The sequence below is a fragment of the Electrophorus electricus genome, chromosome 5 (assembly GCF_041902795.1).
Source record: "Electrophorus electricus isolate QZ-2024a chromosome 5, ASM4190279v1, whole genome shotgun sequence".
Lineage (NCBI taxonomy): Eukaryota > Metazoa > Chordata > Actinopteri > Gymnotiformes > Gymnotidae > Electrophorus > Electrophorus electricus.
In genome coordinates, this window is record NC_137501.1 from 7,236,298 (window position 1) to 7,262,500 (window position 26,203).

Here is a 26,203-nt window from a genome sequence, read left to right on the forward strand (position 1 = left end):
GATAGGCATGATCATTACTATCATATATTACCTGGTTCTGGGCTGCTGTGTAGTTGCTATCATGTTAAATGTATTAAGGTGTCTTTGAAAATCATCAGAAAAGAAGCATGCCTAGAGAGTCGTGCGTGTTGTATGTGTAGTAAGTCTATTTCTTCATGAGCCTATATATTTTCCTGTGTGGGGAGCCTGAAATTGACTAGGTGATGGTTCAGTGCTGTAAGTTTATCAGTGGTGAGGTTGTCTGGAGTGGAAGTGTTAAACAAGCGGAAGACTGTGAGAAGCTGAGCAGAGCCCTGCCTCTTTTTGCTTGGCTCCTTGTCACATGTACATTGCTTTTCCCATTGGTTGGTGTCGCTGTGGCAACAGGAGGTGACCTCACAGTGCGCTTGCTGGGAGTATGCGAAAGCGAATGTGTGTGTGTGCGCGCATGCAGGCAGGCGTGTACGCGTGTGTCTATATGAGTGTGCATGTATCTCAGTTAGTCCCTGATTCTGTATGAATGAATCTGTGCAAAATGAGAATGTGTGCGTATCTGTGTGTGTGTACTCACATAACAGCCATGTGTGTCACTTTCCCTCACAACGTGTGCTGCACAATGTCTCAGTTCTCCATCTCTCTTTGGTGAAATCTTGATTCATCACACTAGGAAGCAGCCAGGCACTTTACATCTGACGTGATGCTCTCTCATGTCTCAAGAATATAGTGGAAGAATACTCTGGCCATCTCAGTACCACAGAAACAGCATAAAATAACAGTTACGTGTGGACACTAGCGCGATCTCATGTTTGAACCACAAATTGTCAGTAAGGGTTATTGAATACCGGCTGAATACTGAGATGACAGTATTCATATCATATTTATTCTGTAAGAAACACAGGGGCAGGGACAGCATTCATGCCACAGCCACCTGGTTATGCGCTCACTTGAATGATTAACCATCCTGTTTTCTTTGCCATCTGATAGCCGAGCATTCATCATTGTTCTGCTCACCGTTAGCATTAATTAGACTTCCTGGAAGTAACAGTGAAACGATACCAGGAGGAAATAAATGTGCCTCGTGGTAAGAGCTTTAAAATCCGTTCTTATGCAACATGGTGGTGGGCAACACTTAGATGGATGGTTTTTAGTTCATTTTAACTGCTCAACTGCTCCAGATTGGAGAGCAGCCTCCCCATCACACCAGCTTGGCTTCCTTGTCCTAATTCGTACTACGTGTGTGCCGTTGGATGATCATGTGAATTGCAGAAGGTTTGCTCTGAAGCACAAACCCCGCAGAAAGTGCAGAATCAAGGCTGAGAGCATCTGTTAGTGCTGGTTGTATAGTGTTCGACTGGCACCGGCTGGCTGACTGTCTATTTGAATTCTTCTGCGGTCTGCTGAATTTAGCTTATGCAAATGCCCTCCTGCTATAAATAAATTACTAAAACTGCATTGAAATACCCCTCAAACCTGTCAGACGAAAGAGTCTAAATAATACATTTCATGCCGATGAATTATTTAGCTGTATTAATTACAAATAACTGGTAGCGAGGCATAGGGTTGTTCTTAAAAAGGTTAATACAGTCTGTTCCATCTGAAGGACCTGCAGTTATCATTATTAAAAATGATTTTTTTCCCCCTCCTGAATGTATTATTTGTAAGAAATGTCCACTAGCACAAATTATCTTATGTAGGTCATGTAAATAAAATACTGCTATTTCACAGTTTTCATCACTTTAAGCACCACTTCCACCAAAGCCCTAATTACGTGTGCTAAATTTAGAGGGAACAGAAATAACAAGCAGGGCTCTGAACCTGGGAGCTGTCACCGTGGAGTGAACGAATCGGCCTTGTGCTGTTTTGTGAACGGGTGCTGTTGGTTCTGAATGCATGGGGGCTGCAATTAAATGATTTAAGGGTTGCACCTGTCACGGGTGCCGGCAGTGCGGTGCCTTGTACAGCACCCACCACCCATCACTGCGCTCGTGCCAGAACCATTGGCTTTTATGCAAATTTGATGAGCGCCCACCTCATGCATATGTGCTGCCGCCCCAGAGCCACCCGCTTAATGTCCTTATTAGGCACAGGGGGCGGGGGGGGATTAAAAATTGATGGTCAGAGGGATTGGTAGGCCGAGGGTGCCCCTCGCTCTGCCCGCAGTCACAGGATGAGGAGGAGGAGGAGACTTGGGCCAGGGCCAGCCGCCGTGCATAACCGCTTCTTTCAAGGTGCCACCATCTTAAAGGGCTTAGCGGCGGCGAGCACGCAGCAGAGGGGCGGACCTAAAATGTCCGCTGGCACAGGCTCGCGCACCGTCCCCGCCAACCATGCCGGCCACCAATTACAAAATTAGCTGGCATGGATAGCATGCCCCGCACAGGCCCATCACCTCATTAGTATGCATAAACGTGCCGGTGTCCGCCTCCCCAAACACCCCCCCACCCCCGCTCCCCTCCCTGCCCGCATTACCATCAGCTGCATATGCTAATGGCTCGTGGCTACGGCGTCTTATCCCCTGCGCAACACGTGCCACGAGTCGGCGCAGGGAGGAACCCAACGCACTTTATCGTACTCTGCATTCACCTATAGCGCCGCATGGACTCCGGGAATTCCAAATGAATATTTATCCGCCCTGTGCTGAGCTGTGGCCTGTGGCTAGGACCTGGGTAAGCCATTACATCTATATTTAAATCCGTGGACTTAAATCGGGCTCATGCTTAAGACGAAGTCACGCCCACGTTGCTAATGGGTGGCAGTTTCGGGCCTGATAACGCTAGGTGTGCCTATCAGACATGGACTGCCTCGGAAGAGGCCCCGAACTGCCTCTGATTGCTGGCCTGTGAGGAAACCAGGCCTGTACATCTGCAGCCGAACTGTAGCCCTCATCACGGCTCTTCCATGCAGGCCCCTGCCCCACTGCCGTGCCTGGACATCCAGGACCTGAGGAGGTCCCCCCTCTTTCTCCTGGGGCCTGATCTGCTCCAGGCACCTAATTGTTTCAGAGGTAGCTACCTGGAAGGTGGGGTTGGGGGCAGGTGGGAGGGGGGGTTTTAGCATCTTTTGCATCCTGCTTGTTTCTTGGCTACAAATGAGCCCTGGTGCCCGACTCTGTGCGCCTCCATGCCTGTCCTCGCACGCCGAGTCACGAGCATGCATTTGAGTGTGCATGAATATGCGGCTGCACAAAAAAAAGGGGGGGGGGTGCTTGGGGGGAGGGGTTGCTGTGCACTGAGAGCATCCCTAAGTGGAGTTAGGTGGCGAAAGGGGAAACGGGATTAACAAAGAACAGGACAGGCGCGCATCTCCTGCACAGGGCGATGTGAAGCCCAAGGCCGAGGGCCATTGTGGCTGGCAGCAGGAAATTGCCAGGGGCTGGAGGGAGGCGGCAGAGTATAGGTGAGTCGTCGGGCGTTCATTTTCCACTTCCAGCCCATGAAATACGTGACGAGCCACTTTTATCGCCTGCACCGGCACCTACAGTCATTGCCGTAATGGAGCTCTTCCGGTGGGGAGGCCTCTAGATCTGGAGCTGGAGAATGTTTTGGAGGAAACGAAGTGCTCCGTGGAGGAGTGGCTCTGTGCTGCTGGGCCGCGGCATAAGGGGCCTTTTGACGTAGTTGGGCCTTTTGATTTGTGTTGGTTTCTGCAGACAGTGATCAGTAATGATGCTAATCGCAGCAGTGTTGGCTGATGTGTGTCTCTTCATATGTACAGCAAGTGACATTTGCAGGTCTCGTGTTTTTTTTTCCCTGGTGCAAGAGCATAAGGGTGTGTATATTTCTGTGAAAATTCTGTGTGTTTGTAACACCTGCGCGTGCTGATGTATTTGCACGTTTATTTTCAAATGCACTTGTTTATGTGTGTTTGTACATGTGTCCGTGTGTCTGGGAGTGTGTGTGAGTGAGGCTGCAATTGCGCGGTGGGGGGGGAATGTGTGTGCATGTAAATACCCCCCTGACTACATCTTGTGGTCTCACCCCCAGGAACTCGGAATAGTGTTAATTAGTGTGAAAGCGTGCTACTGAGGTGTTTTCAAAAACTCCACTGCCCGTCACACCCTCCCACACACGCTCTTGCTTGCTTGCAGACACACACACACACACACACACCTACGCACCTGATGTGTGGAACCCCCCCTTAGACTGCTGAGATGAGAGGAGTGTAATTAAATTCCTGCATGTGTTAGGCCAGGCCTGTCAGTGGCTAATGAAAGCAGATGAGGGAGTCTCCTGTCTGTGGCACGCCACAGAAATAAGACAGCAGGCCATGGAGGGTGACCAGAGGGCGACTGACCCGACACATAATCACACACCGCACCGCCGCAATTATTTTCATGCCATCTGAATAGGATTCGTGTGAACAGAACTGTGAAATGCAATGCTGTGCACAATGTTTGTTCAATTGTCCAAATGACACTGTGGAGATTTCCTCCGGACATATTTGTATCTACATGACGCTGCGTTTGGGCGCATGTCTGAAATTGTTTCTAAGCATTTTACCCTTTATCTGGCTATAGTCCATGCACTGCCCGGCTTTGCGTGCTCTTGGGGACACGTGTGTCCGCGTGTGTGTTTGTGTGTGCGTGTGTGCATGCATGTATGCAGAGCTCTTGTTTTTCTTCCCGCAGACGGGATGCAGACTGTCAGTAGGGGGAATCATACCTGGTTCCATGCTAGACCGCTCGTCCCTCACGCAGCCCAGTAGCCGCTGATTGTCAGGACTGGGGTGCTGGCAGGGAGATGCAATAACTCCAGACACCCGGGCTGCGCCACTGCGGAGGGGGAGGGGTGGACTCACAGGCTGCCAGCACCACAAGCTGGGGGGTGGGGGGAGAAAGCAAAAAAAAAAAAAAAACCCGCGCTCGCTTTTGCCCGAAAACAGATCCTGCAGGTTAGACAAACGTATGGACCTGCTGTGCAGCTTGGGTACTGAGGCCTTCCTCATCAGTTTGGAAGGAACTGTCATGGCTTTTTTCAGACACTGGGGCTCAGCATCATCCAATTATAAGCAGGGACAGGAAATATGTCATGAGAGAGGAAGTGCATCATAGCTGTTGTGACTAATGCGGGGCCCATTTCTGTGAATATAAGTCCAGGTGTGGTGTAAACAGCCATCCCTGGTCTTTTTAGGCTGTGTCTGACGTCACTGAGTAAAATTTCAATTTATTCAGAAGTTCATTGGTCAACAATTATTCTACTGACAGTACCTGTAGATAAGAGAGAGAGAAAAAAAATGAACAAACGCCTTCATCTCTATTGTCATATACCTTGGCAAAATATAAACATTGCAGCGCTGTTTTTGTATGTGTGAAACATTTTCAATAAAGCTATATTATTATTATGATCACTTTGACCCTGTGACCTTTTATTTTTAATATATTATTTGGTGTAAAGCATATAAAAGATATATTGTAATAGAACAGTATATACAAATGCTTTTTATTAACGCTTACTATATTCACTTACACACTTGTGTTTTAAAAGCTTATTAAGATGCTACTAATGAGTAATTAAGGTGAAATAAACACACGCAGGCTGTTGAACAAGCCGCTACATCAGTGTTCACTTTGCTCATGAAAAAACAAAGGAAATGTCAGCACTTGGCTTTGTGTCAACCCAGAACCCAGACGAGTTCAGCTAGAAACAAAAGCTGACATCTGTCAGGAGAAAGCCTCCATCACACGGACACAGCCCACACTGGTTTTGTGCCAATTTAAAACCTGATTAAAACCTGCTGTGATGGTTCCCAGATGACCGAAAAAAGAGGAGATAACTGCAGCTTTGTAGAGATGTTTATGAAGGGTGGTCATTACCACGCTCAGACTTGTAGATCGCTGCAAATTGTCAAGTGTCTGCATATCTAAACCACCTCATTTTAATAGTTTTAAAGCAATGCAGTTGATTTATGTCTCTGGCTCAGTCTCGTGGTCGCACAGTAGTTTTAATTATCTGGAATGAAGGAAATAGTGTTGGTAAGTATTTTATTGAATGACCGTGGAAGACACTGAATTTTTGGGTTAGCGTTACATTCTCAGATGAACAGAAGCCTGTGGTCATTGGGCTCCGTGTCTCAGACCAGATGATTCCCTCAACATGACGTGTACTATGTGAAAACCTGTACTTAAGTCAGCCTGAACAGTTCAACCATGGATGACACCCACTGAGTTTTAACACTGTTCCTTTTCTGTAAAATTGCAATAGGTTTTTAAGTTAACTTTAAACATCTAGTGAAAGGAATACAATGGAAAATGTGCTTGAGAGGACAGTGCTGCATGGATGTTGGGGTGTGTGCATACGTGTGCGTGCATGCATGTGTGTAAGTGCGCATGTGTGCATGTGTGTTTGGCTTTTGGCTGATGACTCCAGAGAATGCACTGCTGTAGAGCTCTGGGGAGCCACTGGCCAGGGAGATGTTCGGAGGTGACAGTCACGTGACCATAGCTGACATTCCTTCATACATATATAGCACATCTGAAATTGAAATAGTTCTTTCGTTTTCTGAACTAGGAGCTGCACACATTCAGAATGCATGGCACCCCACATGGAGGGCTCCACGCACCACCATTTTGCTTCATCAGTTATGAAAACCTATAAGGGTCACCCAAAACCAGAAATGTTATGCTGCAGGCTTTGAAATGCAAAATATTTATGGATTCTATTTTCCATTATATTGCAGGAGCTGGGAAACTGACAGTAACTTACCACAGGAGGAGAAAACGGCAAAACGGGGTTGGCTACTTTATCCCCCAATAAAACCTGCGTAAGGTGAGTTCAGAAAAAAAGTTAGGAAAAAACAGAAGAAAAAGCAAATCAGGTTGAACACTCGCTGGTGGGCTGGCAACATTTGCTAGTATTGTTGTGACCGTTATCTTCGTCTCCCATCTTCCAAAGTGTGTGCGTGTATATGCTACGTGCTTACATCCAAGTTAACAGACTGTGGTAAAATGTTAACGCTGCCGTCAACGGTAACAAACATTCAGTTTACACAGCAACAAACATATAAGGCTATGCCACTCCATTAGTCTGAAAGCGCTGTAATCCCCCACACTCACGCCCTACACAGGAATGAGACGGAGACGCCCCTTATCTGCAACAATGTAGGCTACATTCACGGAAGAAGCGACACGCAAATCCGCCGCCGGTGGAGGAAACGCACGCGGCCGGCCGAGGTCTGACGCGTGTTAGCCACAGCAGGAGACGTCAGCGTTAGATTGGCCCACGGTGCTCATTTGGGATCGAAACTGCACATTTGTGTGCGACGCATCACACCCACTACTCTCGACCCCACGATTAATGTTATCAATATAGAGACAAGCATAAAGAGCCGGCAACTTTTGGCTTTGCTACAGAACGCTGTGTGCAATGTGTTTGTTTTATTGCTGGCCTTATTGGGGGAATGCGTGTGATGTAATGCACAATGTAATGTATGTATGTAATGCTGTTTGGAAGGAACTGAAGGAAGCTGGAGACCGGATTGGGTGGGTTGGGGGGGGGGGGGGTAACCTAACATATAGCGATATGGGATGTAAGGCATTAATGTTACTGTTACTGTTGTTAATTGCCATTACTGCCTGTTGGAATAAAACACAAATAAGGAGAGACTGTAAAGTTGTTATTTGTAGTCTCTATCAAAAACATATCCCTTATGCTAGCAGGGACTGGTTACTGTGAATTTAGATAAGCCTGGACAGCCCTCCTGCCTTGATTCTGGAAACTAGGTTATTTTTAGAGGCCAGCTCTAATTCAGACTCAAATCTTGGGTGGGGGTGAGTCGGGGGGGGGGGGGGGGGGGGTGTCGATTTAGAAATTAAAATAGCAAAATGGTGCGTTAAAAAGAATATATTCTTAGCAGTACTATAATGGATTGTGTATTTGTCCATGGCAGTGTAAGTTTTGATATCGTCCCAATCCAGTTCATTTGGAAATGAGTTTTATAGTTCAGATCATGTACTCCTTTAATTACGATGGGCTACAGGGTGCAGGAGACGCTCCCATGGGAACAATAGATGCCAGAATGGCCTGCATCTGTCCGCGCTGCAGCCAACAGAGAGCTGCAGATGGGCTCCAGTGTACGTGCCACACATCTACCATTTATTCAAGGAATATCTAACAGAGGCAATTCTAGAATAGAAGTCTCCTAACATCTGAGCGATGCTGCACTGAGGTGTCATAATACTAATTTTTTTGTGGGCTCAGTATAATGGTTTGTAAAATGTGCACATACTGGGTGTGTTTAGAAATGATCCAGAATTCATCTGTAATGTAAATTCTTTGTATTTGACTAATAATTCCACATTTCATGCCTGCCCTCCTGCTACCCTTCACTGCTCCATGACTCGCACACATAGCATAACCTCCCTTGGTGTTTCTGGAACATTCTGTCAGAAAAAAAAAAAGAAAAAGAAAAAAGTTTCATACTAATCAGCTTTTGATCCTCATTCATGTTTCAATTATAGATCTAGGTGAGATATATATTTAAATATGATCGAAGAAGCATCGTGTTCATTAAATATCCAAGTAGCGTTCTGCAGGGGGAGCATCGCCCAGCAGCACAAGTTTAACCTGCATCATCATTTTACGTGGAGAACAAAGGCTGTGCGCATAGCAAAATGCATGCAAATGTATGCAAATCGCCAGCAGCAAAGGGAAAGAGTGAAGGAGGCAGTCTAGGGAAGATGGCAAGGAAGACAGAGGAGCACAGCATAGGGGGTTCGGTGTTTACCTTTGCAAAGCAGCCATTTCCTTGCTATGCGTCTTAAAAAAAAATACTTCAAAATATGCTAGAAATGAAGTTTAATAGCTGTAAGAGGCCAAATTAATTTCACCTGCTTGGTAAAGGCTCTCCCACCCCTTCTTATGTGAACCGCTGGTATGCTAATGTCCCCATGGCTGAGCAAAATGGTCTTGCCTAAGACAGTGCGAAACCACTGTGGCTGGAAATCGCACTTCATGTTGCTTCCATTTTCTCTTTCTTCCACCAAATTTCAAATAAATGGCCTGTACATATTTCTGATATGACCATACAGGCTTCTTCTGATACGTGGCTTTTTAGAGCAATGGGTAATGGTTGCGAAATGAGGCAAACCGTGCGGAGATGGCCCTGAAAACTGTACAGGATGATATGATATGTTTAATTCAGATGGGAATTTTATAAACCAAAAATTAGGTTGTTATGAAAACAGGAGGAAATAAACAACTATTGACCTCAGTGGTCCCTGACTGTTTATTAAGTAATATAATCATTAGTAATTGTACATTGATCTCTTAGATGTTAGTGATATCCAAGACTGTTTGCTGTTCACGATGCAACTGCAGTGCATTACGTATTTGCGTGTGACAGTATAAGTGGGTGATCGTGTGTGTGTGTGTGTGTGTGTATGTGTGTGTGCGTGTGATTGTATGTGTGTGTGTCGTGAGGTGGGTGTTTGAGACTTGCAAAGATCATTGATTTGTGTGCGGCAGCACATGAAAGCCTGTTAAAATAATGTTCTACCTCAGACAGGAGGCACAGTGCTACATTTGAGATGTGTTTGTGGCATGCATGCGCACGCATACATACACACACACACACACACACACACACACACACACACACACACACACACACATAAGCACACTCATACTTGTCTGGGCCTCTCTTCAGACACAATATAGCAAAAGAGGGGGGATGGGGGTGTGAAAGCATACTCAGACACGTACAATAACGCCTAATGATGTTAACATTCCTGCATGTCTAATAGAGTGGGATCCAGCCAGGGAGATGCTCCAGACAGACCACTGTATTTGAGTGCGTCTGTGTGCACGTGTGTGTTGGTTGATGTGGCATGTAAGATAATACATTAATGCATGCTCCTTAAACATGGCAGTGTTTGAATTTAGTCATTCAAACCATCACCACGTCCCCAAACCATCACCGCGTCCTACATCCCCTCTCGTCACAAACACATACCTCGGCCTCACTGCACAAAAACCAGGAGGCGCAGGAGGCCAGCCTGTGGGTAGCGCTGCTCTAAAGTCCCAACCTCTCCGATGCGACCGGCCACGTGTAGGCATTTCACGGGCGCATGGCGGCACTGTGCACGCGCGCACATGCCCCGAGCACGGGCACGTGTGTGCAAGGACGGAGACGGCCCTCTCTGTCATGAGCGAGCACGGGTGGAATAAATCACACCTGCCAGACGGCAGTGCCCCCTCCCTGGCTCGCGTTCACCCACGCGCCCCCGCCGTGGTTCTAATTGGGAGCTTAGACCGAGGTGAGACCGTACGCTTCCCCACTCCTATCATTTTGTTAACCTCACATCAAGCGGAACCCCCTCTCCCACCCCCACCTGGCCCACCAATGGGAATAGCTGAACTGGATATGAGAATAGAAGGGTAGTGTTCGTCAAGGGAAAGAGAGCGAGAAGGAGAGAGAGAGAGAGAGAGAGAGAGAGAGAGAGAGAGTGAGAAGGAGGAATCGTCTCCGGAGAAAGGCGGGTGAGGGTGGAGGAGCTTATTTTCCGAGGCTGCCCTGTGTCGCCGTCTGCATTGCAGATCCGCCAGAGCCTCTGCTATCTCTGCCCCGCCTGCTCCGTGCATGCTGCCTGGTCTCTCCTCCCTGTACCCCCAACCAGCACCACCTCTCTCTCTCTGCTCGCCATAAAATGTCAAGTTAATTTCCTGGGTGGCGTGAGCTACACCATGCCATGCGGCGTGTGTGCGTGTATGTGTGTGTGTGTGTGTGTGTGTGTGTGTGTGTGTGTGTGTGTGTGTGTGTGTGTGTGTGTGAGAGAGAGAGAGATTTGCGTGCACGCACATGTACATGTGTGTGTACATGTGCGGTAGAGAGTGGGGGAAGGGAAGGGCTAAGGCAAAGAGGAAGCAGGAGGAACATGGCAGTGTGTACTCATAGATGTCAGTGACTGTGGGTATATGCTTTGTGTGTGCTGGTGTGTGTGCGTGTGTTTGTGTGTGTGTGTGTATGTGTGTGTGTGTGTGTGGAGGGGTGAGTCTATGTTTGTATGGCCAAAGTAAAGGTGTGCAAAGGGTTTTCTAAATATGTGTGTGTGATTGTGTGTGTGCATGCATCTGTGTGTGTGCGCGCATGTGTGTATGTGTATGCATATGTGTGTGTGTGTGTGTGTGTTTGTGTGTGTGTGTTGGCCATCTCTGCCACACAGGGCTGGCTGGAGCTCCAGACCTTTTTTGCATGCAGCACAATGTAAGGGATTATAGGGTGCTGGCTTTCCGAGAGGACTCTGAGCTGAAACGCATTACAGGGTTCACAGACCTCCTCCTGCAAAGTTAGGCCAAGATAAGAGCAGCCTTACTGCCTCTGGGTGTATGTGTTAGGTATATGTTAATATATATATTTATACATTATGGAAATGCTACTTTCTTGTAGGTATAGGTGCTGACATTCTTCTTGATTTGACTCATAAGTTCTTTTGTTCTGCATAAATAGTATTTATCTATTAATGCGTTTTTTATTTCATGATGTTACCATGTACATATTTGGGGCTTATGTCACTTAAGTCATACATGTAGTATATCAACTATTAGGATTTGACATGGTTGTATGAATGAATAAATGAGTTCTCCACTTAGAAACCAGAGGTTTATCTGTACAGCTGTAGCGGACAGCATCAGGGAAGGAAGGCTACTTTCTTTAAATGCAGTTTCTTCGAACAAGGTGTGCCTTTTATAGTACAGACTCAGTTAAGTCTAGCGATAGTTCACATTTTTCCGTGTGTGTGTGTGTGTGTGTGTGTGTGTGCATACATGTAAGTGAATTTGAAGATGTGTTGGAAAGGGATAGGGGGCATCAAATTTGAAGTATATTTTTTTATTCCAATAACTCATTAATTGATCCTCTTTGACACTGACTTACAGACCAAAAATGGAATTTTGATTTCCATACTGAATGGCCTTGAGGTGCTATTTCAAAGAAAAATAAATTTAGTTTGCACAGCTCATTATACATCAAAAGGTTTCTGAAAAGTGTTTTTTTAAATCTGTGAGATGTCTCTGCTTATTCTTTTCAGTGTTGGTATTGTGTGTACACATAATTCCATATGCCCATCACTGATGTGTGTGTGTGTGTGTTTGTGTGTGTGTGTGTGTGTGTGTGTGTGTGAGGGAGAGGGGAAATTCAGAAGCATGCGAATATGCAGTAAAGGTGTGTGGTGGAGGAGGAGGTATGCACAAACATATTCCAGTGGTCCCATAAAATGGTATAAAGTGGAGAAAGGGGATAATGTATTTGTCACTCTTGCTTATGCTGATCTATGTTTCTGCCCTACAAATGTCACATCCCATAAGCCCAAAAAATTACACCGGCTCCACCTAATTAAGCATATTCATGAAGCCGCTTTGCATACTGCTGCTGGCCGATTGGTCGTTGTGGTGGGGGGCAAGTGGGGGGGGGTACGATGCAGATCTTTGACAGCGTATGGGAGTGGGAATTCACGCATGTAAATCCGCACTGCCAAAGACTTGCTGGGATTTCTTCCTTCTTTTCTTCCTCTCTTAATGCAATGTGGAAATGTATTTGAAAAGTCTTCTGCTCCCCTGGAATTGCTTATGAATCTTATCTGCATGCCATGCAGGTTAATCTCTTCACGATGAGCTTGGCCAATGTGTGGGAATCTTTTAGAATGTTTAGTTCCTCTGAGCCAAGCCGAAATTATTATTATTATTATTATTATTATTATTATTATTATTATTATTTACATTTTAGCTATTTTCCATGGCCAACAGAGGCTTTATTTCCCTCACACTCTCATATTCTCATATATATATATATATATATATATATATATATATATATACACACACACACACACACACACACACACACACACACACACACACACACACACACACACGAAGCCTGGCAGGTGTGCAAATGAGACAGGGAAGGCGGGCTCTCGCATAGGCAATGAGGATGCAGATATGGGGGCAGGGGTTTCCGGCGGCTACAAATGCAGAGAGGGTGTAAGGTGGGGTTGGGAGAGAGTAAGGGAAGCCAGCCCGGAAGAGTGGGGGGGGTGGAGGCAGGAGACCGGCTCTTGGCTGTGAGAGCGCTCCTCCGCCTTGCAGCCTGGGCGCCCTGAATGGTGGCCTTTGTGCTGGGTGTGTGGAGCAGGCTCAATCAGGAGTCCTCCAATTAATTAACGTCCGGGGGGCCTCCGGACCCCAGTCACTGCTTGGGTAAACAGCGATTGTACCCAGCCTGCGGTTCCACAACAAGGGGGCAACAATGGTGCCATTGTCCTGCCAGCCCTCGTTACGGGGAGCGCAGAGGTGGGGGTGTGTTGGGGTGGGGGTTCGGGGTGTGTGTGCAGCATGGGTGTATGAGGGAGAGAAGACCCACGGAGGTAGGGACACTCTCCCATGATCCCATTACCCAAGCCCTACTCAAGCTTCTCCAGCACCCAGCATGCCAACTGCTGAGAGAGAGAGAGAGAGAGAGAGAGAGAGAGAGAGAGAGAGAGAGAGAGAGAGAAAGACTGTCATAACATCTTCACATCAAATCCCACATCCCTTCTAAGAGTGTTGGATTGAGGGAGGAGGCTGGTGGAGGGAGGCAGAGAGAAGAAGCGCGTTCTGCTTTGGACCTCATTAGTACAGACGAATGGGGGGAAACACAATAGAATACATTACATCCTTGTTAGCGAGAAGCAATCAATTAACAGGCAGTCTGGCTAGCTCGGCGCTGCGCTGCCGTCTTTCTCAGGGAGATTTCTCTTTTTGGGCGTCCGAGTGCTCGCACGCTGCCACAAACGCCCCCCACCCCCACCCCCACCCCCACCCCCACCCCCGCCCCCGCCCCGGTCTTATGACGTACACAAAGGCTCGATTCAACGGGTGCTTTGTGCGCGTTTGCACGTGAACTGAAGGAGGCCTGTGTAAACGTGGCCGCGTGCAATGACACTGCAGCCCACGCGTCCCCGTCTCCCTCGGGTCCCCGCTGTCCGGCAACTCCTTTCACCTCCACCAGCATGGCACCCAGAACCAGCCCCCTCGATCGTGGACGTTGTTAAACCGTGGGGGCCATTTCAGGTGCTCATTTACTCGACGGCTAACACACGGGAATACTCTCGGAAAGCTCAGGCTTGCCAAGAAGCGAGTGGACCGGTCGTGTCCCCGCCTACCGCCTGGCTCCCCTACTGTCACAGTTGGAAATAGCTCTCGCTTTGACAAAATGAAAGTCCCAGACACAGAGAGCGTGACTGACAATAGCAATTGCATACTAAATTGTCATCACCCCCCAACTCCCACCTACCTCCCACGTTCCTGTCGGCGATTCTTCCATGCCGTTCGCCAAGGCTCCTGTGTTCTTCGGATGCTTCTCTGTACCTGGGAAATTGGCCTGATAATGGTTACAGACCCTACCAAAAATGGCAGGGGGGTTAGGTTTCTGCTTTGAAACAGTGGCCAGTGACTTCTGTGTGGAATCCCTCTAATTGTAGTCCATCAGGACGACGTGTGTTGGACTGCGGCTCCTTTTAAATGTATGCGGACAGTCGGCACGAGTGTGTATCCGTGTGTGTGTGTGTGTGTGTGTGTGTGTGTGTGTGTGTGTGTGTGTGTGTGTGTGTGTGTGTGTGTGTGTGTGCGCATGGGTGTGTGTGAGTGAGCAGGTTTTGGCTTTTGTTTTTCAGATTGGATAGATTTGTAATTAAGTAGTAATTACATTATTGTTATATAATTGTTATTCCTTACATAGAATTGTTATATAGAACTATTATATGTTACATGTCAACACATCAAACACAGAAGTTAAAGCTTAGTTCATATCTTATATAACATAAAACAAAATATTTTAAAGAAGATTTTGATGTTTGAACCATTTCTAAAGTACCCTATAATATGTTTTTCCCACATGGCATGGGTGTGCGTCCGTGTGCTCGATGGGCTCAGTGGGCATGGTTCTGAATGGGCTGCCGTATCGTGTTGCATTCGACAGGGCATTACTAGGTGTGTGTTTTCGGGCCATATGCCTGTGTTGGGTCGCGGGTGTCCCAGTGGCCCAGCGAACCTAATCCCTCTGGTGCTGTCTGACCTATAAAGCATTGTGATCACAGCATGCTGCATGCGCACGATGATCACACAATCCAGGGAGGGTCCTCAGGCACCTTCCCTTCCAAACACAAACGCTCTCCACACATGTGCATAATGGAGACATGCAAACACATTATTTCATTGATTTCTTATTTCTTTGTGGAATGTTTTTGGCACCAGGGAGGTGCAGATTTTTGGTTAATGATCTCCACCCACCCCCCCATCACCCCTCCATCATATATCAGGTAAAACCAGGTTTTCATACACACCACAGACCCTCCCCACCCTCCTTTCACACACACACATAGACTGCTACTTGCACATACATAGTCACCAATTCCCATCTTGTTATATTCAAGCCGTTTATCGTGCTCATTAACAAATTTTACTAAGGAACATGAGTGCTCTAACATTCTGGCAATCTCCAGGTCTGGGGCAGATATCTGTAGTGGAGGTCCGCAGAGGGGTCCAGGGTAGGGGTCCAGGGAGGAGTCCAGAACAGAGGTCCGGGGTGGGGATCTGGGGAGAGGGCCTTGGATGGGGGTTTGAGATGGGGACTGAGTTGAGTGGTCCAGGACAGGGGTCTGGAGAGGGCTTGCTGTCCGTCCTGCCAGCCTTGCCTGTTAGTAATATGAGTAATTAGTGCTAGCAAGCATTCGGGGTGAGCGTCGGCCCTTTTGAAGTGTGTTAGCACTGGCGAGGGCAACGTGCGTGACCTGATGCACTCTGGGTGTACGGTGCAGAACAAAGGGAGGGGAAAAAGAGAGAAGGAGAGAGAGGGAAGGGGAGGAAGATGGAGAGAGGGGGAGAGAGAGGGAAAGAGAGGAGGAGGGAAAGAGAAAGAGAGCTGAAAGGCTAAACTGATACTCTAATAGAAAGGGATTTCTGTGCCAACTAGCAAAATCTAAGCTGGCGTGCATGTAGGAGTGTGAACGTGCCAACACGAATGCCCGCATGCGTTTTATGTGTGTGCCTGTGTGTGTTTGTGCGTGTGCCTGCATGTGTTTGTGTTTGCGTCCTGGTGCCTCATGTGTGCTTTAGCGTGCGGCCTGTCCCAAGTTGAAAACCTTGGACATTTAATGCAGTAGGAAGGCACATTGTGGGGGGGGGGGGGGGGAGTTGGGGGCGGTGCTGTAATAATTATTTGTGCCAGACGGCTGCATGTGCCGGATCAGTTGGCAGAATATAGGGCAGCGAGCAAGAGTGTCACGGCCCGTTCGTGGGCGGTTGCTGCTCTTGCGGGTTGTTAGCGTTTAGAACACGATTTGAGAAGCGTCCAGGAAATTAATATGTTTCGCCCTAGTGGGGTGAGTTGAGGCATCTCTTAGGCTCACTTTAGCTCGCAATTGCAGCTTCAACAGCAGTTTTTTTTTTCCCCATATCTCATTCTCTCTCTCTCTCTCTCTCTCTCTCTCTCTCTCTCTCTCTCTCTCTCTCTCTCTCTCTCTCCTTTTCTCCAGTGTAGGATGCGTAGACATGGCGCTATGCAAACTCAAGCTGCTTCTATTATTAGACAGTCCTATTATACCCCCCAACCTCTTCTGTCTTTCTCCTTCACAGTTCTAGGTGCAGTGCAGGTTCTACTCACATACGACAGTATTCCGTATTCCCGCACGGATCAGTAATGTGTCATTAGCGGTGTTAGTGAAGCTAATGGTTTCACGTAGCATTTCTTGGAGAAGGGGCCGGTTTGCTCAGTGGCTGTAAGCAGAGGTGCTTTTGTGCACAGGGGGTCATATGCAGGATTTGAAGTGACAGAGGGAGTCCTATCGTTTGCTTCAAAAAGGGCAGGAATGAGAGCTCGCGTGTGCACACACACACATGCACGCATGCACGCACACACACACACACACACACACACACACACACACACACACACACACACACACACAGTCCCTGGAACCATGGGAATGGAGGCTGCAAAAGTTCAAGGTCAGTGCCAGAATAGAGGAGCCTGGGGCTGCATTGTCCGCTTTAGACTCCCACCCACCAACTCTCTCTCTCTCTCTCTCTCTCTCTCTCTCTCTCTCTCTCTCTCTCTCTCGCTCTCTCTCTCACAGACACACACACACACACATGCAAGAAACATATAGCTTCCCTCTTCACATACACTCTCATACAGCCACCAGGCTCACCAGCTATGCCACCACTCGACACACCCCACCCACCATCAGCACAGCCTGCACCAAAGGATCTTTGCATTGCTTTGTGTGTGTGCATGTGTATGCACACGCGTGTGCATGCTGGGATACAAGCTTATGTGCCCACCATCTCCCACCTGCTTCGGATGTTCCATTCCACGGGTGGAGGCAAGCAGCAGCACCACCCAGCAACATCTGGGTCCATCATCAAGTCCAAGAACAGCTCTCTGGCCAGTGTGAGTGACCAGACGCCCAGCCGGTGAGAAGGGATGCTCCAGCCTGGACTGCCTGAGACAGGCCGTGATTAACTCCTTTGTTGGAGGTCCTTTGAGCTTCATTGGTTCCAAAGAAATGCCTCCTAATGAATCCATCCAAGCTTAGCCGAAACTTTGTATGGAAGACAAACTAAGTTATGGTGCTCCCCCTCACGCAGGGAGCATGACGCAGGGTTGGTAGTGGACACTGGCACATATGCTCCCCTGGCTTTAGGACCTCACAGAGGTTTGCTCATGAGCTGTGTTTGCATGCTCCTTTGCAAGAGCAAAAGGCGCTTAGGAGACACGCATGAACACACACACACCATCACACAAACACACACAGGCAATACTGTTCTTGCACGAACAAGAAATTGAAAATGGAAACAATACGTACTCTGGGACACTCTCCTAATTTCGAGTTTTATGAAAATTCACCGACATATTGTTCAAACTGCATTCTTTACGTGAATATGTCTGCAACCCGAGCTGGCGTTTTTGTGAACGGGAACAGGAACGCCCTGTCCTCGGTGACCTGCACCGTCGTCCCAGAGTCATTTCATGCTGATCCTGCAGTATTACCCAAAGCCAGGTCTTACAAGACCTGAATCCAAAGAGTAACTGATCCTAATCCAAGAAGCAATCGATCCTAAGAAGTCCACGAGAGCTCCTCCTCCCTGGCCGTGAACTGCTCTCACCCAACAGATCAGGGCGGCTACTTGTGGCTCTTTCGTGGGACGGTGAGTAGCTCCCTCCACCCGGCGCCCTCCGCCTGATCTATCCTCACCCACCCACCCACCCACTCTATAGCCGCAGAGCAGGCTCCAGCCACGCCCCATTCTGATCCCTCGAACTTCCATGCTGAAAAGCTTTGTTGTGACCCAAATTGGGGCTGAAAGCGGAGAATGGGGCATGGGGAAGGGCATGCATGAGATCGGGCCTTGGCGCACGGCACCGAGTGAGAGGGAAGTGTGCTCTTATCGACACCCTGCAAAACCAGATCGGTTTGATTACGGCCCTGACTTTGCGTGGTTTGCCTGATGCCAGGTGCGTTCGCATCAGTGTGTTCGAATGGCCCACACAGAATGTAAGGCGCAGCAAGTGAAATGCATCTTGAACCTGAAGCCGATTTACTTGGTTAGTTTTTCACCTGTTCGCCCCAGTCGACCAAGTCTTGCTCCCTAAATGACTCTAAACACGTGGAAAATCACTTGTCTCTGTCTTCAGGCCCACGAGGTCTTCCTATAATGACACAGGGAGAGTCACCAGTGTCATGATCAAGTTCAGTATCACTACAGAGCGACCCATGTACCCCCCCTCCCAGCATCACTACCACCCCCACCCAGCTCAGCCTGCCTGACGCTGAAACCTTTGAATCTTGGACAAAAGAGCCTGTAAATTCCCCCGGGCTGCGCTGCCGTGGGGCCTTCCTTGTGGGTTTGTTTTGGAGCAACTTCATGGAGCGCCACTATCCCAGGGATTTAGGACTGGTATTAAAAACCCCTCAGGGGGGTGGTTTAACTGCAGGCTCAGATACACTTCCCCAACACTCTCTCCCCCTTCTTATTTCTTATAGTTTTGGTTTTTTTTGCTTTTTCACACAGCCATTTCTTTCTGCAACAAAATATTTTCGGAAAAGATTTTTTGGTGCACCAGACGAACTTCTGATGAAGCAGGAAACAAACTCTGTGTTTGTTTGTGTGTGTGTGGTTCTGTGTGGGTGTGTGTGGGTGGGTGCATGTGTGTGCACGTGGGTGCATGCATGGGCGTACGGGTGTGTGTGTGCGTGTGCGTATTTACAGTGCGATCGGAGGGGAGTGGTCTGTTCTAGGCACAGGCAGGCAGCAGCAAGGAGCTGGTCCACAGCCCCGAGAGCCCTAACAAAAGGCCGTCTCTGTCCATTGTGTGCTGGACGTTTTTTCCCACGAGAGGCCCATCTAGCTGAAAAGGGAGTGTATCGGTTTCTCCTGACATGGATGTTTATTCATTCTGTGGCCGACCGTGCCGCCAGCTCAAAAGGATTCACCTTACACTTTTTGATGTGTATGACATACACAAACAGACACAGAGACACACACTTTTTTCTTTGGTTGAGAGGATGGGGGGATGAGGGCAGGTGAAAATAAAAGAAACTAGCATATGGAGTTCTAGCTGTGTGAAAAGGCTTGTCTGTGATGACAGTGACAGTATCAGGGCTATGTATGCATCTGCTACACTAGCTAGGCCGTTGAATTCAGCATGGCATAAGCCACAATTTGTGTCATAAACTCGGTGTATGAGAGCAGTGCTGAATGTTGCTGTTCAGACCTGCTATTGAGTATTTGATCTGGAAGAACTTGGATAGGACACAGATCCCTTTGCCATCATATCACACCATCACACATTCTGAGTCCGTTTCATCCTCCAACAATGAAATGGACAGTTGCGGATCCCAGAAAGATCCACATTATGTCTGAAAAGTGTGACCAAATTCCATCAACTGGGAAAAGCTCCAAAGTCAATGCTAGCCATTATGCTGTACGATTAGATTGGGACATTTTTGACAGTTAATCTACTAAGTAGCTTTGCAACACTGCCTATCTAATTCTATCAGTGGAAAACCAGGAGACTAATTATTAATCCTGCATGCACTGTTCACAGTGCAGATTAGACTGTTATGCTTTCTTCTTTCAGCAAGCCAGAATTTTACTGATCACACATCCTCATTTTTCACTCATACAGAATAAAACACTTGAATACTCCAATAAAATACAATAGGAACACCTATGATGCACAATTATACTGGTTTTGACCAGGTCATGTTGTTTGGTAACCAAACACCCATAGATCTGTCCTTTACCACATTTTAGACTGTATTATGTACTCAGTCAGCTGCCAAATATTTAACCTTTCAGTCCTGGTGAATGATTTCAACAATGTGATATCACATTTTCGGGAGTTTGGCATAATCCATTTCATATGACAACTTACCTCACACCTTTTCATACTTCATGGATATGAATTTTTAAGATCTCACTACTGATTTAACATCAGATCTTACAAGGAGCTCATCTTTTCAAAATAGTCGACAACAAACAACATTTGTTAGGTAGAATCAATGCCTTGTACACACTCCCTCTGCACCTCCAAAATGGGTACCATGATCCTCCAACCATATGGAGGCAGGTCTGTAACGTTCTCTTTGGAACGTTCCGGGCTAAAAGAATTAGCTCAGGAGGTAGAGAGGTCACAGCAAACTTAATGTGCTGAGGCCGTCTTGTTTCAGAGACTGCCATTATCGTCTAAGATAACGCTTCCCTTCTCTGCTCATGCTCCTGACCCTGTGTGAGATGAATCAACAGAACTTGAGGCTCTGGCTGCCATGTTGAGGCTCACTTTGAAAGAGCTGTATTGTCATGATGTAACAGGATGCCACAGCAAGTTTCTTGATCCACCGTTTTGGGTCTGAAAAGCTTTGTTTTTTTTCCTTCATCTTCAACCACAACATCAGCTGAGAAGGTCAAGAGAGAGAGACTGCCTCTCTCTCTCTTTTTTTTAAAACCAATTCTTTGCTTAAATACATTTTCAGAGGCGTTTCAGTATGCTGTTCCTTCCTTTTAAGCAGTTAGCATTTGGCTGAGGGCGGTCAAATGCTAACACTCCCTTTGTTCCTAAAGGTAAAACCAAGCTGTCCACCATTGCTGTGCTAGCCTACTGAAGCTTAGCTGCATATTTGTCTGGGAGTTGCCAGGTTTCGCAGCGGGTGTGTTGGGCGGCAGGCTTGTCTGAAGCGAAATCATGGTCTTTAGCGTGAAAGCAAAGAGGCCGCTGTCTCCGAGGCTGAGTGCGAGCGAACTGTCAGGATTCGCCTTTTAGAGCCATGTTCAGGTCACGCTGGCCGAGCCGGGTCTTGTTCTCCCCCTCTCGCTTTTCCAACTGTCTGTCGGACGCTCCCTTTCAAATTCCTACCTCCGTGTGCTCGCTTTGGCAACACCTGTGTTCGCGTTTTTCCAACTGGGACCGAGATGAAACTGCTTGATTGGCAGTAGCCAGAGATTCCCCGCTAATAACATGGGTGCTTCTGATTTGTAATTAACTCCAAGTCATGCAATTATTGACAGTTAGACAAAGGGCAGAAATTTTGTAGTCTCACTTCTTTTCCAGTGTGCTTGTAGCACACGTATACCAGCTGCACATAAATGGAAACAGAATCAGAATCTCTCCTTTTGATCTTTTTTAAGTCAAAATGTCAGTCAAAAGAGGCTGCAGTCAGCTGATGGAATAAGTTAGCATTAGTGTGTGTACGTTCGCAATCCTTTTTTTAAAATCAGTGCTGCCCTCTTGACCGTGTACAAAGCCCCTTTAGCTTTAGCCATGTCTGCTAAGCTCGATGATCGCAGGAGGACAGACATGCAAATACTGGCGTCACATTATGCAAGGCCCCCCCCCCCCCCTCGCCTTTTTTTTTTTTTTTTTTTGTCCGGCAGGCTGCTTTTGCCTTGCACAGGGAGATTTCTGTGTCGCCATCTGTGCTCTTCCTCTTTTGAAACGTGAGAAACTGCACACATTTGCATAAGAATAATTGACACTTCAAATTAGCCATCCAATCACAAGGGATTATTTTTATCATATGCGTAAGAGTAGGGTGCTGCCATCTTGGAAATACAAAAGAGAGGGAAAGCGAGGAGCGGATGTAAGCTCAGATATTAACCCTTTGTGTGTGTGTTCTTTTTTCCCAATTGTAGGCTATAATGCTGGCCATGCTTACTAGTAGTGTTGTTGTTGTTGTTGTTGTTGTTATTATTTCCATTATTGTATTATTAAGTATTTTCTTTGTACATGAAATAGTTACAAAACTGTACAATAAAATGGCTGTAGCTGTAGGTGTGTTGTTAGATCTAAGGAGGAGACCCATAGAATTCTCTGTAAGAAGTGATGGAAAAGAAATACAGTGTCCATATAAGAGTTAATGCAAGTTGAGGTTTGTGTGTGCGTGTGTGTGTGTTTGTGTATATGTGTATGTGTGCGTGTGTGTGTGTGTGTGTGTGTGTGTGTGTGTAACCTATATGGCACATATAAGTGCGAGTGCAGGCTGTTTTTGTGGAGAGAAAATGAACAGCAGAACAGCCTCAGCATTTAATTATTTATAGTTGCTAATGAAAAGAATCACTTCTGAATGAACTGTGGTCTGAGCTCTATATGTCCCTGGACAGAAGGGCACACCACACACACACACACACACACACACACACATACACACACAAACACACACCCACACATACACACAGCTTAATCCTACAAAAAAAAAAAAATCTACAATTTAAACTCCTTATACTACAGTTATACAGTATGGTGTGCTCTAATCCTGCTTTTATTTGCATTTTTAAAGTACTGTAAATTTTATAGTAATCCACCATCAAATGCACTTATCTATGGTTCTGGGTTTTGTAGGCAACCCTACAGCGTGGCAGGTCCTGTTCCTGTGTGTAAACCATTAGGAGGAGTGGTAGTTCTTGCCGTCTTCGGATAACCATGAAATCATTTGCACATATATGAAACGAATGGAGCCCTTGGTGCAGGAATGGGTCAGCGATATGGCGTGTGTGTGTGTGTGTTTGTGTGTGTTTGTGGCGGCGGGGGGGGGGGGGGGGGTGCATGCATATGTGTGTATGTTCACACAGGCACACTCAAACGCAAGGCCTCAGCCATCAAACCGGGTGGGCGGAAAGGAGGTTTATTCAGGTCTCTATGGCAACGCTCTAGCATGCCAAGATGATACCAAACCATTGGTGCCCAGACCAGAATAAGCAAAGTGGGGGACAGACAGACAGATGGGGGTGTCGGTCAAGGCTTTACGCATATCTGCTATGGCTCAGATGTCTTTTTCAGAGAGCAGCACCCACAAAATGAAGAAAAAAACAGGAAACAAACTGTACTGACAATGTGAATGTTTATGTTATTTTTTAGGTGTGTTCTAAGTGCACTATTTTTATTCCTGTGTGTTCAGGCATATCTTACAAAGACGATATCTTACAATCTTACAAAGACGATAACCTCCAGGAAAAAGCTTTTGCACCTGTGTAATCATGCTTGTGATTCATAATTGTCCATTAATAATTATGAAATCTGATGGATGACTATTCCAGCTCTCACATGGCAGTTCTGTTTCTGCTGACTTGTCTCCCAGTTCCCCAGTGCTGAACTAAACTGTCTATTTGGGGATCTTTAAGATTTTTTAGATTAACTGCTGTGAATATAATTTAAATTGCCAAGCTAATGAATTTGCAAGCTAAGACAAAACTGGAACATTTAATCTTGTTAGTCTGGAGCCTGCTTGTTTCTGTGGTTTGCCATTAATGCACACGGTACAAGCCAGCCAGCAGCAGATATCCAATCATTAATATCCACATCAACACAGAAGCACTTGTTCAGAAAAATTCAGGACACAACTGGGCCACAGATCTCTGCAGATGAAGACTTCCTGGGACTGCACACACACACACGCACACATCTTTGAAACACATATTTTTAACCCACGCCCAGTGTGCTTTCACTGAGGGATAAAAGGGGGAATGGAATGTGAGGTAAATGATTTATAATAGCTGGAACTGTTTCAGTGTACCTCGGTGCATCTCAGCTGTGTGTGTGGGGGGGCAGGGGTGGTTGTAGGATGCTTGCTGCATTATGTTTCGCTTCTATATCGTTGGATGTGTGGTGAGAGCATGGGTTTATCTACCCCAAGTAGTGTAGGTGGGAAGAAAAGTAGGTCAAGATAGCTAGCCCAGGTTCAAGAGCTTATATCTGATTGAGTTTGTCATATAGAGCCTCTGCAGTTCTTCTCTTTGACATGCTGTTTCTTTATTTGTCTTTCTCTAGGAGAAAACATGGGAGATGTCCAGGACACGGCGGACTATCCGCTAATCTCAGGAGTAGAGGTTAGTGTGAGCTATTTGCTCATAGATGCTGAACTCCCAGACATTTCCTTGGCCTTTCATAAATATGGGCATATTACTTACATGCTTAAGCAACTATTGCACACTCAGCAAGTAAACCCTTCACTTCGAGACCCTGTTGCATAATTGTCCCTATGATTTCCTATGCTGGAGAGATTACATTAGACCCCCAGCTGGTAACTGGTCCACTTGATTGCATGGTTCACATCATCGCATTACTTTACATGCTAATATATATCATTAGTCGCCTGTTGATGGCAAGAGATATGCTGGGTGCGTCGGTAGGCTACTTATTAGCAGCTGTGTGAGGAACCAGATGTTTTAGGTAAACAGAGAGCACTCGTTTCATGAAAATGTTCAGCAGTGAGCAGGACTCGTAAAGCCTCAGAGCAGCTACTTTCTCCAGCCGGGACGTTCATATCGGATGAGTGTGGAACAAGCACCGATTCCTTTATGCTGTGAGGTAACAGAGAGTGCGGGGGGGGGGGGGGGGAGCTTGACCCAGTTGGGGAAGTACATTGGGCTGAGCAAGCACCTGTGAGACCCACACTGCAGTGCCTGTCCCCGCTGATCTAGGATCAGTCCTTGAGCATGCACCTCTCTCCCGAGGCGTGGTATGGCCCCCAGCAGGCGCACCTAATTTATCCAGCTGGACTGAAGTGATTTTTTTTTGCTATATTGTCTTCTACAGGCCTTTAACAAGGCCTTCTAGAGGCCCATGGGTGCAATGCTAAAGTGCATTCTGCAGCATCTGTTAAAGCAAGCAGGAGGTGGAGCCTGATCAAAAAACAAAAGCCAGAGTAAACTACATTTTTGGCAATGGAAATGATTCATAAAAAAACAAGCTGAAAATGAACTGTGTCACTTTGAAACCATGTGAATGTTATCACAGAACTTAACGATGCTTTCACTTGCAGCTGATGGTGGCTTGGATTTGTTTTGCTGAAAAAACTAACATCCAAGCACATGGTATGAGCAACAAGAAGTCCTGCACAGAACGACCAGACCAATAAAACTCTGCTTTGTACAGAACAAACCATGCTGATAATCTCATACACTTTCTGGGCAAAAAAGCTAGCTGGATCTACCATAATCCAAAATCATTTGTCAGTATGTTTTTAACAAAAAATAAACGAGATGTTTGAAATGCAGGAACGTGGTCAACGTGCTTTGTATTCAGGTTGTTACCCGAACGTCTCACCCAAACTCATTGTATCAACCGACTTCTGAACTAATATCTATATCTATATAAGCTCCCACGAATACCTCTGTTGAAGCCATCTCCATATTTGCAATTGTACTCCACAGTTTTGTGGAAACACGATACAACAATACTCTTGTAGAGGGCTTGTTGGGGGGGGGGGGCGACAGGTGACATCCGATCACCTATTCACTTTCCTGAACACATATAAGAAAATAGGTTAATAGAAATTAAGAGAAGGCTAAAATGTAAGACACTCCCAGACCAGTGTTGTTCACACACACCAAAAAAAAGAGGAAGAAACGTCTTATCGTGTTCTACAGACGGTAAAAAATCCATGTGAGAAAACTCAGGGCACAGAGGAACAAAAGTGTAACCTGAAATTGGGAGGACGCCTGTCAGATTTTAGTGTTTCCTTTTTTGTCGACAGTGAATACATGGCGATCCTAAGACCTCTGGCATTTTTTGGTTGTTGTTTTTATTGTTGTTGTTGTTCCTTAAAGAAGTAGAGTCAGTTTCTGAATGTGTCTTGTATGTTTAGGCTCTGAGACTGAGGTGTTCATGTCTGCATGACACACCTTTGACAGGTGCAGACAATCAGACATACTGTATTTACTGCTCTGTTGAAAATCTGTAGAAATGTGTCAGTGAC

At 46.7% G+C, this 26,203-nt stretch overlaps 1 long non-coding RNA gene across 1 annotated transcript in view; it reads left to right on the forward strand.

Annotated features, from left to right (window-relative positions):
* LOC113572888 (uncharacterized) overlaps positions 1-26,203 on the forward strand; it is a 34,624-nt gene that overhangs the window by 6,818 nt on the left and 1,603 nt on the right. Inside the window, exons 2-3 of the long non-coding RNA XR_003410162.3 lie at positions 6,655-6,743; positions 24,274-24,332. This is a non-coding gene — a long non-coding RNA (uncharacterized LOC113572888). The remainder of the gene's footprint in view (positions 1-6,654; positions 6,744-24,273; positions 24,333-26,203) is intronic.